Source organism: Prionailurus bengalensis, chromosome C1 (genome assembly GCF_016509475.1).
Source record: "Prionailurus bengalensis isolate Pbe53 chromosome C1, Fcat_Pben_1.1_paternal_pri, whole genome shotgun sequence".
Classification (NCBI taxonomy): Eukaryota; Metazoa; Chordata; class Mammalia; order Carnivora; family Felidae; genus Prionailurus; species Prionailurus bengalensis.
In genome coordinates, this window is record NC_057345.1 from 98,446,271 (window position 1) to 98,461,240 (window position 14,970).

The 14,970-nt window shown below is 38.8% G+C and overlaps 1 protein-coding gene across 7 annotated transcripts in view; it reads right to left on the reverse strand.

The window, feature by feature from the left end:
* CSDE1 (cold shock domain containing E1) overlaps positions 1 to 10,677 on the reverse strand; it is a 38,577-nt gene extending 27,900 nt beyond the window's left edge. For 2 of the 7 annotated variants that reach the window (XM_043575916.1, XM_043575914.1), the window contains exons 1-2: positions 10,402 to 10,529; positions 1,417 to 1,803 (exon numbers count right to left, since the gene is read on the reverse strand). The gene's annotated coding sequence lies outside the window, so the exon portion shown is untranslated. Of the gene's footprint in view, positions 1 to 1,416; positions 1,804 to 10,305 lie in introns of all 7 variants that reach the window. The other 5 variants (XM_043575920.1, XM_043575917.1, XM_043575919.1 and 2 more) reach the window with 5 other exon arrangements.
* Between the last annotated feature and the right edge of the window lie 4,293 nt (positions 10,678 to 14,970).

Below are 14,970 nucleotides of genomic sequence, written 5' to 3' on the forward strand. Positions count from 1 at the left end.
GCTCATCAACTTTTAAATAAATTACAGATTAAAGGCCCAAGTGCTTCTTGAAATGGTGAGGAAGCTTTTGTAAGATGACAACCTAGGAATGACCTAATATTCTCATTCCTCATTCTATTTGAAACTGCAGCATTTTAAAAAAGCGTTATCAACCAAATTCTCCTTAAAATGATCTTCCTCGGTGTTCCTTCCTGGCTACCTTTATTTCTTTGAACATTCTCTTCTTTGGTACTTCTTCATTTATTACTTACAAAGCGAGGACTCCTTTCTGATTTCCAAGCTTCTATTTCTACACAGTTTAGAAAGCTGACTAAAAAGGACAATTGCCTTTTATAATCCTCCCTCCCCAAATAACCACTGTTTAATATTCCATGCTAGCATATTTCCTCAACTTCAGATTACTATCTAATGAATGCACTAGAGTTCCACAATATATTTTGCTTTCAACAAGTCCCCATGTAAAGTTCCCCAGTCCTATGAACAAAAAGGTTTCGAGCTTCTATAACTGGGTAGACTAGGTCAATTCCCTCCAGGCTCATTTTCACATTCAGTTGGTTATCAAGTCCTATCACTTCTACCACTAAAAACACCTACTGTCTCTTTCTCTGCCTATACCCTAGCTTTTATCTTCCTTATATCCTATCCATTGCTCTTAACAGGTTTTCCCACCCTCAGTCTATCTCTTAAAAAGTTGTTCTACTTGTTTTCAAAGATACACTTCTGAAAATATAATTTTAAAACCTGAAGCAATAAAGCTATCTCAGTTTTGAAATTAAAAAACCCATTAAGCCCTTGCTTACAAATATAAACATCTGATGACTTTTCTATAGAACGAAGTCAAATACATTGGGACCTTCAGAACCTTCCTCCAGCAAGTTTTCCTTTCTAGTTACTCTACCCACAAAACTGTATCTCCCACTTTGTTCATAATAGACCACTCATAATATACTATATGCTTTCAGATCTCCCTGAATCTGCTCATTCTGTTGTCTCTACGAAGACTCTTCTCCCTCTTAAAGCACTATTCGCCTTCAAATGTCCCTTCTCTCTAGGCTTTCTTTACCTTTACAGAGATCGCTGAACAGACTGCAACTGAAATTCTAACTTTTAAACAGTGCAATGGGAGTTTTCCTTTCTAAGAGACCGATACATTAAGAGAGATCCACATGTATTAACAAATGTAATCTTGTTTGAAAAATCCCATAGTTTGGACATCAATATTGTCCTTGTCCAGTAAGAGATAATAAATTAAATAATCTAGTGTTGACATTTTCAGACTAAATGGCTGAGAATATAAAGTGTTTTCAGAATAGCTTTAGAAAAGAAGACATTAATAAGATTTTATATTTGGCCAAAACAATCAGGATTTCTGAAATTACAAACAGATCCTTTGCCAAAAGGAAACTACAAACCTACCTCGCAGTGATAATCAAATATTGCACTTTCAGTAGTATTTGCTGATTCTTCTTTCTCAGCACACGTTTCAAAGGATGAAAGTTGCTAGTATTAAAAAAAAGAGCGAGAGAAAATGATCTATCAAGCTAATAAAGAATACAACTGCTGCTGCACCGGGCAATCTCACAGTACAGCACTGAAGAAAACAAAGACTACTAGCAGCGTTGGGAAGTGCTCTTTCAAAGCTGTTGAGTAGGCACAAACTTCTTGTTTCAGATCAAGTGTTGTGTCTTCAACTTAAGTGTACTCTTCTTTGGTCTTGTTGGTTGTTTCGAGGTTTGTTCCTTGCCTGATCTGAACTTGAAGCAGCAGTTTCAGGTGGTAAAATCTGTTCTGTTACACTTCATACTAGAGATAAAAAATGAAGACATTAAGTATAACTTACATAAAAGAACCAAGACAGAGGGTGGGTAGAGGTGACAAGCTCATTTCATAAAGTTAGAATCATTCATTGGCTAAACAAGGAATGCAAGAAACTTGAAAGCACACTCATATGATGTTATTTGAGCAATCTCTCAAGTGCTAATGGATACCTCCTTTGGTGTCATACACTCAAAACAGGAATTTCAGTCCTTAATTGACACTTCCACACCTTAAGTTCTAAGTTATAAAGCATAATATTCAATTTAACACAAGTGTTTTATAAGCATCTAGTACTATGGTAGGTATTATGGAAAATAAAGAAGTTCCTGCCATCAGATAACTTACACTCTTGCAGAGAAGATAAGTTACACACGGAGAAAAACTAGAATATAGGGCCAAATGCCAAAAATTAATTTGCCCAACCAATATCGGAGTACTATGACATACAGTATACTAGAGCTACTACTTGTTGTTTCTTCACCATTGTAAGTGCATTGAAACAACATGGTGAGCACAGAGAAGTTTAATAAGAGACAGGCTTAATTTAGAGACATAGGCAAATTTTAAGAGAAATAAAACAGTCAAGCATTCTAGGCATGTCGGGGTATGCCAAGCCAGGGTATGCCACTGAATCATAAGTTCCTTGAAAGCAGGGACCATGTATATGATTTTTGATGCCTGACATCAAGGGAGGTTTATTATTACATGAATGACTATGGCCAACAAGTGCAGCTTGTTGTTTCAGAGGAATCAACAGTCTAGTCGGGCCAGAACAGAGGGGTGGCTTAAAGTGAAATGGGATACGTGGTGTGACAGGTGTAGTGGAGTCAGATTATGAAGTATTTCAACTTGATATAACAGGAAATAGAGAGCCTTAGTTCTTGATGAAAGGATATTAAGTCTTGAAATCCTATGGGAGATAAGTTAGTGAAGGTAACAGAAATCTCATTTTCTGAGAAATCTCTATTTCTGAGCTGTTGCCAGAAATAGAGAAAAAATATCTATAAAAAAGAAACAATTAAGATGAGAAGAGACGGAAAGCGAAATATATTTATAGGTAAAACCACAGAATCATGCTTTATATTAGCCATAAAAGCGTTTCTTCTGTACTGACCGAAATATTAACTGGTGCTGTTAGCAAAACGATTCACACAGGGAGAAAAAAAAAAGGTAGATTTGGTTTTAGATATGCTGAGAGATGAATAGTGTATTTTAGAAACCTCAGAAATAAGAATGTCTATAAGGTGAGAGGTCAGAGCTTGTGAAATAGCTTAGACCAGGAGAGCCCCAGTCCATCCACTGACACTTACTAAAATGCTTGAACAAATCATTTCATCTCTCTAAATTCTGGTTTCTCATACACAAAATGAAAACTCATCAAGAGCTGATCTGTGGCTTGTTTTTTGTTTTTTGTGGCTATACCTTACGTTCCCTGACTTTGTATTATTACCTCAAATATCAAATGCTGTTATATACTCTTCTTTTTATTTGGATCATTTTATTTCCCAGACTAGATATTTCTTAGGCCAATGGTTCTCAAATCACTTGGGAAGCTTTAAAAAATACCTAAGCCCAGTCCTCACTCAAAGAGTAATTTAATTGGCCTATGGTGTGCCTGGGTGGCTCAGCTGGCTAAGAATCCAACTCTTGATTTTGGCTCAGGTCATGATCTCACGGTTCGTGAGTTTGAGCCACACACTGGGCTCTGTGCTGAAAATGAGGAGCCTGCTCAAGATTCTCTCTCTCTCCCTCCCTCCCTCCCTCCCTCCCTCCCTCCCTCCCTCCCTCCCTCTCTCTCTCTGTCTCTGCCCCTCCCCTGCTCTATCTCTCAAAATTAAACATTAAAAAAAAAAAGTAATTTAATTGGCCTAAAGTGAGGCTACTTCCGTTATGATCTTTGATTCCTCCTTCTCTAACCTCCACATCCAGTGTCGCAAGTCTTATCAATACTTCCTTCAAGATACCTAAATGACACATATTTTAGTATAAGTATCTAACACATCTGCTAATTTCCAGTGTCAACTCTTTCCATTTTCTGTCACACAATACTGCCAGACTGATCTAAAACTCCAATTTCACCTCATCTCATTGTCCTAAATCTTCAATGATTTTTTTTAGCACTTTAAGATGGGAAATTCTTAATCCTGGCTACACATCCAACCCAACCACCTGGGCAACCTAAAAAAAAAAAAAAAAAAAAATCAAAGCCTGGATCCTACCTTGAGATTCTAATTCAATTTCATGAGGGTTACATCCCAGGAACTGGTATATTTTCTCTCTCCTCTCTCCGTATGATTCTGACTCGTGGCAGGATTTAAGAACTACCATTTTAAGGTGTTCTCTATTCTACCTTTCCACCTTTTACCTTCAATTGCTCTCCAGGTCTCCTAGATAGGTGCATTTTCCTGCCTAATTCTTAAACATAACCCTTGGAAGATTCCTGAATTCTAGGCTTCTTTGTGCATGTGGGTCTTCCCACAAAGAGATAATATTACCATCTTCAAAGTGACAAAACAGCTTCCTCTGTACCATTTCCAGTACAGACTTAATACCTTAATTCCCACTATGTGAGGCAGTAACTCCCACTGCATACATCATATCATCCTTTTTGGTACCAAGTCATTTCTGCACTTTGCTTACTTCATGCTATGTGTCTTGTTCCTCCAATTATGAAACAAGTTTCTTTCTTTTTTTTTTTTTTTTTAAGTTTGAGAGTGTACATGAGTGGGGGGGGGGACAGTGGGGTCACAGAGAAAGGGAGAGAGAGAATCCCAACTCGAGGCTCAAACCCACAAACCGTGAAATAATGACCTGAGCTGAAATCAAAAGTCCACCCAGGTGCCCCACAAGTTTATTTCTGTATCACAGCCCCCTTCAGCACGTAATCCAGCACTGCCAAACTTAAGCACAGCAGAAACTACCACAGCAAAAAAGGCGTTAGTCCGTAATAGGAAAAGGACACCACAATTCAAGTGCAGCAGTTCTACCAACTTCTATTTATAAACCCAAAGACCCCAAAAGTGCTATCTGATAAAAGAGGTGAGAATTTTTTTTTTGGTAATTTTTATTTAAATTCTAGTTGGTTAACATATACTGTAATATTGGGTTTCAGGAGAATTTAGTAATTCATCACTTACATATAACACCTATTGCTCAACACAAGTGCCCTCCTTAATACCCATTCCCCGCCCACCTTCTCTCCATCAACCCTGTTTGTTCTCTATCATTAAGTCTCTTAGGATTGGCTTCCTTTTTTCCCTTCTCCTATGTTCATCTGTTTTGTTTCTTAAATTTCACGAGTGAAATCATATGATATTTGTCTTTTTCTGAAACAACTTATCTTGAAAAATTTGGATTAACCCAGTTCTAGGGTGTTGTATTATGTTAAGAACTGTCCAGATTGTCAGTAACACAGAAATGAGACTTCCAGAATCTAAAATCTGGAGCATTGCAGAGTTAGTGTTGGGGCACTAATGAAGCCTATTAGGATCTATTAAAGCTCAAACAAATGCACCAGCTATCAAAAATAACTGAAAGTGGCTGAATTTTACTTCATTGGTATCTTCACAGCTATGAGACTTCTATGGTTAACAAAACACTTTTCAGTCAAATTAACACTTAATGAAATACTTAAAAAGTACCCATTGGGCATTTTAATAAAATTGGCTACGCACTCATGCCAAGATTATTAACATTCATGGGCGGTACTGACAACTCTTCTGCCTTAACCCTAAGAATGCAGTGCATTCCCTCTAGCCCCCAAAAGCTAGATACTTAAGTCACATGAAAGAAGTACCAACCAAAATACTAAGGAACAGTTTAAATGTTGATCTCAGAGCCTCCCTCATTGCTAAGTAATCAATTCCCTTTTCCTTTGTTTTGTATGGAAACAGTATCACCACTAGTTAATTATCAACTATTATGTCACACAGCTTCAGTCGGAAGTTAAAAGCTAATTCTTTTAACTGAACTGATAATCCAAATAGGTATTCCTAGCTCAACGGTCTTAAAATTATCATCACCTGTTTGCTGTTTTATCTCAAAAGGCCTAGTAGAAGACAAGCAAACAGCAGGCACTAAATAATAAATGTTGAACCACTACACTTACGTGGCCAACAATCCATCTAAAATATATCACATAACCCAGTATGTCATTTTGACAAGTTATTCTCAAAGTCTGTACAACACTCACCTGGAGACAATGTTAATGACAGGCTAGGCTGTAAGTCTTCCCACCTAACCCACTTTGTTCAGAAAGTAGTTTTTTTTTTGATTTTTAAGAAAAAAAATGTTAGCGCGTGTGAGTGCTTGTAAGAGAGGGACATGGCAGAGAGAGGGGGGGGGGAGAGAGAGAGGGGGAGGGAGGGAGAGAGGGAGGGAGAGAGGGAGGGAGGGAGGGAATGAATATCCCAAGCAGGCTCAGCGCTGTCAGCATAGAGCATAGAGCCCGACGACGCGGGGCTCAAACTCACAAACCCTGAGAGATCATAACTTGAGCCAAAATCAAGAGTTGGACACTTAACCGGCTGAGTCACCCAGGTGCCCAGAAAATACTTTTTTTTTTTTTTTTTTGAGAAGAGCAACGATCCAATTAGGCAGCACTAGTTCATATTTCTAGATGCTTTAACTCAAGACAAATTTAAGTGTGTCATATTTTGCTATTACCTGTATAACTGAAGTGGTTAACATTACAATTCACCTTTGCTTTAGAATCTAAGGAAAATGATAAAGTTTAGATAATTAACCAATTTAAGCCATCATATCAGGCAGAAATTAGAGAAAATCAAATTACTGCAACTATCTTTTTGTTTATGTTCAGTAAGAACAATTACGCTGGGTTGTTAGTTACCTGAATAGCTGCTAAGACATTTAAAGTTTTATCTCCATCTATCACTTAACCGCTTTTATAATACACTAGCACTCTGAAATAGGACAAATGCCAGTGTAGGAAGGAGCTAAATGCTCCAAACACAAAACCAGAAAATAGTGTAGACCAGCACTGTTCATGCGAAATATAGTGCAAAACCATGCATGTAATTTAAAATTTTCTGGTAATCATGTTAAAATTGAGAGAAAAGGGTGAACCTAATTTTTATTAGGTCTATTTAACCAAATATATCTGACATGTTATTTTCCCTATGTAGTCAATCTAAAAAGTTTTCTTTGAAATCTGATGTTTATTTTACAATTATAGCACATTTCAATTCAGAATTGTGCACAGTTTAAGTGCCATACATGACTACCAAATTGATCACAGCAGGTACAGACTCATGAGGGAAAAAGGTACTGGCATGCCCAATACATAGAAAACAAAAGGCTCTTTGGCAAAGGCTTTCACAGATAAAAGGAGGCAGTATCTAGCAAACCTGACCATAGCAAGAGCTTGTACGTACTGCATTTTGAGAAGCAAAAGTGTAAATAACTAACTGGTTATTTATTGGCTAGGGCTACAAACCAATGGATAGCCAACATGTTAACCGTGAAGAAACTGCTAATCAATTTATTTTCAACTACACAGTTAAACCTCAGCATTAAAGGACATATTAAATATAAAAACGCTTCAAAAATAAAATGCCCATTCAGTACTTCTGAACAGAATACTGCCTAGAACATCATACCCCAGTTTAATAACCTTAATGAAAAATACATTTTATAATTCCTCAGACTTGGCAGTACGAACTGAAAAAAAACTTTTGTATTGTTTTTAACTAGGTACTCCTACATAGAAGTGGAAACATTCCAGTATCAAGACAAAGGAATTTTTAAAATCCTGACTTGGTAAAAAGAATTTAACATCAAGAAATGATGGAATTCAAGAAAACAAGTCACTCCTACCAAAGCATTTTCACCCCTGTAGATATTCTAGCTATGAAGTCTTAAAAAAGTTGTAATTTTTGTCGCTGTAATTCTCTATTATGAAAAATCCTCCAGGTTTTACAGCTCTCCATAAGAGTCTGAGTCAAAGATCTCAAATTAGTTTCCCTTTCATTTTTTGAAAAGACAAAAGTTAAGGCAGAGTTCTTTGTGTTTATTTAACAAAATCAAGATTTTTATTTTATAATACAGTCCTACAGTTCAGCTCCTTAAAAATCTGTCCAAACAGCATTTCCATGTTTCAGCTACCTTGCTAAAAGTATGGTCCTCAAAACAATGTGAATGAAGTTATTATCTCTGAACCATACACTTTAAAAAAAAAGGGGGGGGGGGGTTTAAAATTATAAACTTTATGTTATGTATATTTTTCGACAACTTAAAAGAAAAAATATTAAAAAAAAATTTTATTAACATTTATAATTTATTTTTGAGACCATGAGAGAGCACGAGTGGGGGAGGGGAAGAAAGAGAGGGAGACACAGAATTCCAAGCAGGCTGCAGGCTCTGAGCTGTCAGCACAGAGCCCAAGGCAGGCCCGAACCCACGAACCTTGAGATCATGACCTGAGCTGAAGTCAGACGCTTAACTGAGCCACTCATGCACCCCAGAAAAAATATTTTTTACAAGTTGGATGGCTCTGCACAGTGTGTCTTTGGATGGATGGAGGGGAAAACAGGAGTGGAATAAAGCAGGACTGTATGTCAGCTTTCACGCTCTCATTTTTTGATTTGCAGGAATTTACCAGAATTTTCAACCACACTCTAAAGGTCATACTTGTTAAGTCAGAACTTATTTACAAAAAAAGAAAACCTATCTTCTGCGCCTCAAATACTTTACTTTTCAACTCAGCTGCTATAAATACTCATCCCAATGGTAAACATCCAGAGCAGCTGCAAAATCACTCAAACCACTACCATCTCTTTTATTTCAAGCCTAAGGCTAAAAGGAAACAAAAAGAAACAAGGCTGAATATTTACCCAGATTTTATGACTCATACATATACATATATATATATATATATATATATATATATATATCCACATACATACACACACAACCATTCAGGCATATAAACCCTCTTCTTAACCCACACCAAGAACACCTATTTTTCATTAGTACCCCAAAAGCACCAAGGTATTATATTGCCCCTCCATGTAGTATTGAAAATGCCTACCTTCTAGAAACTCAAAATGAAAATTACTCAGCATTTTGATATTGAATAACTTATGAGCTACAATTTGGTACCTGCATTTTTTAGGCCAGTAGCTCTGGTCAAGAGCTGGCAGTTCATATCATCCTGATAAAAAACTATGTCTCTCAAAGGAAATTTTACTACAGTGTCTTTGGACGTCCTCCCTCGCCCTCTAACCCTGTCTCTAAACTCTTTAGAGGACCATTCTTTCACTCACTTTAGGTGCAAAACAACTACCTCCTACAACAGTGTTCAGATTTTTGTGTTTGCAGATTGAAGGCTGTTTTAGGGAGTGTTCCCTGCCTCACTTTTGAGTCAAGCAAGAGAGGAGCCATCTGGGTGTTTCTAAAGGAAAACCTGAAACCAAAAGAACCAAGGCACTAAAATTGTCACAGTGTTTACTTCTTTTTTTTTTTAAAGATTTTTAAGTAATCTCTACACCCAAGGTGGGCTTTAAAAACGACCCTGAGACCAAGAGTTTGCAAGCTCTACCGACTCAACCAGCCAGGCGCCCCAAATTTCCTACTGATAAAATATCGATCGATGGTTAAAATCTTCAAGGGTCTCCTGCCAGGGCTCTAAAAAAACTCACTCTACAGAGAATGACGAAGCCAAGTCGTTCGCTGCTCAACAGGGGCCAGGCTCTGGCACCATAAGCGGCAGAGATGGTGCTAAGGACGATTCCACAGAGCTCTAATAGAGTACGCCCTAACCCCAGGATGAAGGAATGAGAGCCACGTGCCCACGATTAGGGGCTGGTTCCCTTTCTCAAGAAGCCGAGGGGTAAGCGAAGTAGGAAATGTTGGGTGTTCAGAATCAAGACAGACAGCTCTAGGTGAGTGGAAGTAAAGATGACACTTCGGCTACGCTACTGTGTCAGACGTGGCTGGGGAAAGGGGTGTCTCTAAGCATTTAGACGGAGCGGGGTCTCAGTCCATACACAAAGGAGGCGCCACTACCGCACTGCGCTCTGGTACTCGTAGTCAGATCCCCAAGCAGGTGACTGCCAGTAAACTATGGGGTCCGGAGTCAAAGCAGGCCCCTCTGCCTCCGGCTCTTCCAGCCTCACACAAAGGACCGCGCCACCACCCCCCTCGCCCCGCCCGCCGGGACTTGTAGTTCCCGTTTCCCCCGCCAAGCCGCAGAGGAGGAAGTGGCCAGACTACAATTCCCAGCAGCCTCCGCGCCCGAGCCCCGCACCCCTGCCTCCATCTTGGCTGCGGTCGGAGCCTCCATTTTCGCTCCCTCCCCCCACTTTAGTCACCACCACCACCACCACGCGCGGCTGCCTGGCCTCGACTCTTCTTTTCAGCTCTGCGGCCTGACGTGAGGCTTAGACAGTTAAACGGGGGCCAGGTGGAAAAGCCGGGGTAGAGACTCAGGGTGAAACCTTCCCTGCCCAGAGCTCTAGGAGTGCCCACCTTGACTCAGAAGTCTCTCCTGTTAGTCTTGGTCTTCTCATCCGCACCTAGCCTGGCTTCTTACTACCCCCAGTTGGACCCTGAGGTCGTACTCACCCCAACAGCTCAGCGCCCCCTCTCCAGCGCCGCCATAAGCAGCACGGCCCGGTACGTAGGAATAAATCTCGCTTCTCTCGCGAGAGTTGCGGGCTCTAAGCGCGTGCACGGGAAGCGAGGGGGAGCGTATTCCTAATACGCTTGCGCATGAGGTCTGAATGACGCCAACTAGTGCGCTGCGTTTAACCACAACCAAGATGGTGCCCACGTTCCCTTACATTCCCTCCCCCTTGAGGTGCGGGAAGCAATCTCCGTGTTTACTGACTCCGCTGGGACGCATGGGGCGGGGTGGCGGGTAACTTTCGGCGTCTCTGATCTTTGCAAACCTGAATATGCTTTAGACAGAGAGACCAGGCTAAACTTTGAGGACGAACAATCTGGAGGGCATATGCAGGAATGTCATATAAAGGATTTCTGTTTTCTCGGACATCATTCAGAAGCCCCAAACCCCAGTTTCTCCTCACAGCGCAAGGCTTTTTTTCTCTTGTCTGCTATAATATACTGGAATTTTCGTTAGTATAGAGTAGGTTTTAGTAAGGTAGTTTGGAAGTTCTACGTGAGACCTTTGTCTCGAAGAAACTGTCGTGCTTGCAACAGACGGACAAGAGTGAGCAAGGCAGCATAACCATTAAAAAACAAAAAACAAAAAAACTCCTTCAACTGACCTTTTAGTCACCAGAAGATATTCGTATTGTATCTGGTAATCAAAGAGGCTGAATCAGTAACCAAAAGGTTGAAATCAGGGCAAATGATGATTAATCCAACGGGGTATGGGGAAGAAAGAAAATAGTTCATTGTGGCCACAGAAAAGTTCAATGAGTTATCCCTTGTCAAACAATAGGGCAGTACCCTATGGTGAGAGGAATGCTTTTCCCAGATTCTGTGGCTCTCCCTCTTGACAGTATTGGATAAACAATGACCAGTCACGCTCCTGAGAACTCCCCTACGCTTTATTTTCGCTTTCAAGATACATTTATTCTGCATCTCATATCTGTCATCATTGGGGTGTATACAGTTCTCAAGACAAATGGATATAGTTCTGTCCTCAAGGAACTTTCAGTCTAGCACCATTAAGTAATCACAAAAACAAATTTAAACGTACACAGAGACATAAGTGCAGTGAAGGAAAGATGCACAGAGTTAAGAGTAAATAGCCTCCAATTCTGAGCAAATTATTTTGAATTCTAAGAGGAGGCAGTATTCTAGTTATGATGTTAAAAGATTTTTCTCTGAACTCTGTTGCTATTAGTCCAATTCCATTCCACCTCCAAGCTGCCTTTGTTCTCTTTGATGCCTTCCCATGCTTCCAAGGTAAGATATTTGCTTCATATTTGCTTTCAATGTTTTCATAGCTCACTCTATTGTAATTATTGGTTTATACCACCTAGTGATACTTTACGACAGGACCAATGACATTCATCTTTGCATCCCTAGTTTCTGACAGTACTTGGCATAGACAACTCTCAAAAGCTTGTTGAATGAGTAGCACTGAACAATAGTGTAGGATGTTGTTAGAAATTAGAGTGTTCTGTTGGGGAAGCACAAAACGTCTCATCTATCAAACCAGCTGTTTTGTTTCCTTTGTCCAGTTCTTAAATTGAGATCTCTCCTTCTCAGCAATAGATCTAGTCTGGATATTCTAATCTAATGTTACAGAGAAACTGCCCCGGGCTCTTGCACTAGAAACAAGGTCATGTGAAGCTGGGCTAAAAGTAGAATTAGGTCTAAGAGCACGCATTCTCAAATATCACAGTAATGGGAAATGTAAAAAATAATAGTCTCATTAAATTCTATATATACAATCCCTATTAATAAGAAAGAATAAGTCTTGATTTCTACTATTACACATAGTTTCTAAATGCCTTCTTAAATCATACAACCATTCATCCTCATCATTCTGATTATGTCTCAATTGCCTTTAAATTCCTCCATGATCCATAATTAGTATCAATTTACATTGAACACAAAATGCAAATATGCATACACCCAGAAGCATACATTTTAGCATCCAAGGCATTAAAGAAAGTAAAAGATGGAAACATTTGATTTAAATCACTAGCTTATGTGATTTATTCTTTTTACAAGTATTACCCATAACTAGAGGTAGGTTTCATTTTTAGAAGATTGCTACATTTTAGGGCAATAATTTTTTTCAGATTAATTTTGAAGTGAAATTAAAAAACTGAAATGTAGTTATCATGTTATGTTTATTTTTTAAAACCAAAGTTAAAGCAGAAACTTGTGAAGTCACTTGGGAAACCATCTCCTATGCAATGGGGTAGTTATGGATTTTGAGGAGATATTTATTCTATTAAGGAATAAACTGAAACAAAAAAAATGCATACATTATTTTTTGGTATTTATCATCCCAATTTTTCTTCCCTGAGAAACTTAAATAGATAGTGAAATTGATTATGATTGTGTTTTTTTCTCTCTACAATTATCAATAAGCACATATCTCTCGAATCTATTTGACAATCAAAAGCATCTTTTACACATTTGTAAGTTTTTCTTGAGCAGTGATGGCAACTGTATAGGATGAGATTTTTGTCAGTTCTCTGTGAAATGAGAAATATTAGGTCAATGTAGAGATTTTTTAAAAAATAAGGCTAAACTTATTCAAGATTCTAAGGGCTGTTTTCATTCTGACGTGTCTTTCCTATTTAGGGGAGGTAAAGGGAACTTTTATTTATTTATTTATTTTTTAATTAAAAAAATTTTTTTTTAACGTTTATTTATTTTTGAGACAGACAGAGACAGAGCATGAATGGGGGAGGGTCAGAGAGAGACAGGGAGACACAGAATCTGAAACAGGCTCCAGGCTCTGCGCTGTCAGCACAGAGCCCGACATGGGGCTCGAACTCACGGACTGCGAGATCACGACCTGAGCTGAAGTCAGATGCTCAACCGACTGAGCCACCCAGGCGCCCCTAAAGGGAACTTTAAAAAAAAATTTTTTTTTAATGTTTATTTCTGAGACAGAGAGAGACAGAGCATGAGTGGGAGAGGGGCAGAGAGAGAGTGAGGCACAGAATCAGAAGCAGGCTCCAGGCTCTGAGCTGTCAGCTCAGAGCCTGACACAGGGCTTGAACCCACAGACTGGGAGATCATGACCTGAGCCGAAGTCGGATGCTCAACTGACTGAGCCACCCAGGCACCCCCGGGGACTTTTATAAAATTTTGCTAATAGTGGATGGTAAAGGTATCCACATTCAAGATTTCAGAACAGAAAAACACAATTTAGAGCAGAAACTTTCATAAGGAATCATTATTTCCACAAGAATGTAAATAAGATTTAATCCTAGAACCCTGCATTCCAAAACTTTTTATTCATTAACAAGCCTCTAACAGTTAAAATGCATTATGTAAATAAGAATGATATAAGGATAACAACATGTAATCAAATATTAGAATTTAAATAAGAATAATGCAAAAACTTTGTATAATGCTTCCCCCCCCTTTTTTTTTTTCAATTTTGAAAGAGAGAGGGAGAGAGAGAGAGAGAGACGGAATGAGCGGGGGATGACAGAGGATCCCAAGTGGGCTCTGCCCTGACAGTAGAGAGCTCAATGCAGGGTTCAAACTCACAAACCGTGAGATCATGACCTAAGCCTAGGTCAGTCGCTCAACTGACTGACCCACCAGGTGCCCCTATGCTTCCCTTTAAAGTGTCAACACTGCACATAAGAGAAGAATTATATGCTAAGCTGCTGCATTAAAAGTAGTCACCATAACACTTTAGCTCTGGGAATCAGCCAGAGGGAAGGGTGGAGCAAAAGAATATTGTTAATTAAACTTAATTTAGATCCTAATGAAACCAATTGTACTCAGAATAAAATCCAAATTCTTTTACCATGGCCTACAAGGCCCTAACTGACCTAGTTCCCACTAAATCTCTAACCTCTGGTTCACTGTGATTCAATTCCATTGCTATTTTGGTTTTTCCCACATTGCAGATTTGTTTCTACTCAGAACTTGCATTTACTGTTGCTGCTGTCTGGAATGCTGTTTCCCCAAATTATCACTTTGTGGCACTTTCTCATCAGTAACTTGTTAGCTTAAATGTTACTGCCTCACAAAGATCTTCTCTAAAGTAAAAGTACCCACTATCACCATTGCTCTCCACAGTATTAGCTTGTTTTATTGTCTTCATAATATGTATTGCTGTCCAAAATTAACACATTTATGAATTTAGTTGTTTATTCCCCTTCTTTCTAAACAATAGTCCAAGTTTCAGTTCTCTGGTTCATCACTACATCCCCTAAATCTAGGACAGGGACTGACATAACAGTAAGTACTTAATAATATTCATTGAATGGATGAATTATCCATTTCACTAATTCTAAGACATTATTGATTGTACCATACATCATTATTTGTGCATCAGCAAGAAGAAAATATGTTGCCATTTTCACTCTGACATAATACTGTCATTGGTTACAATTTTTATATTTGCTAATGGAGTTCCTTTAAAGTTATTTAGACCTGGTTTAGGTCTAATTAGATAAAACTTTAAAAACATTTTCATCATGTGTCACTCTTGTGTGTATATAAAGTGAAAAAAAAAAT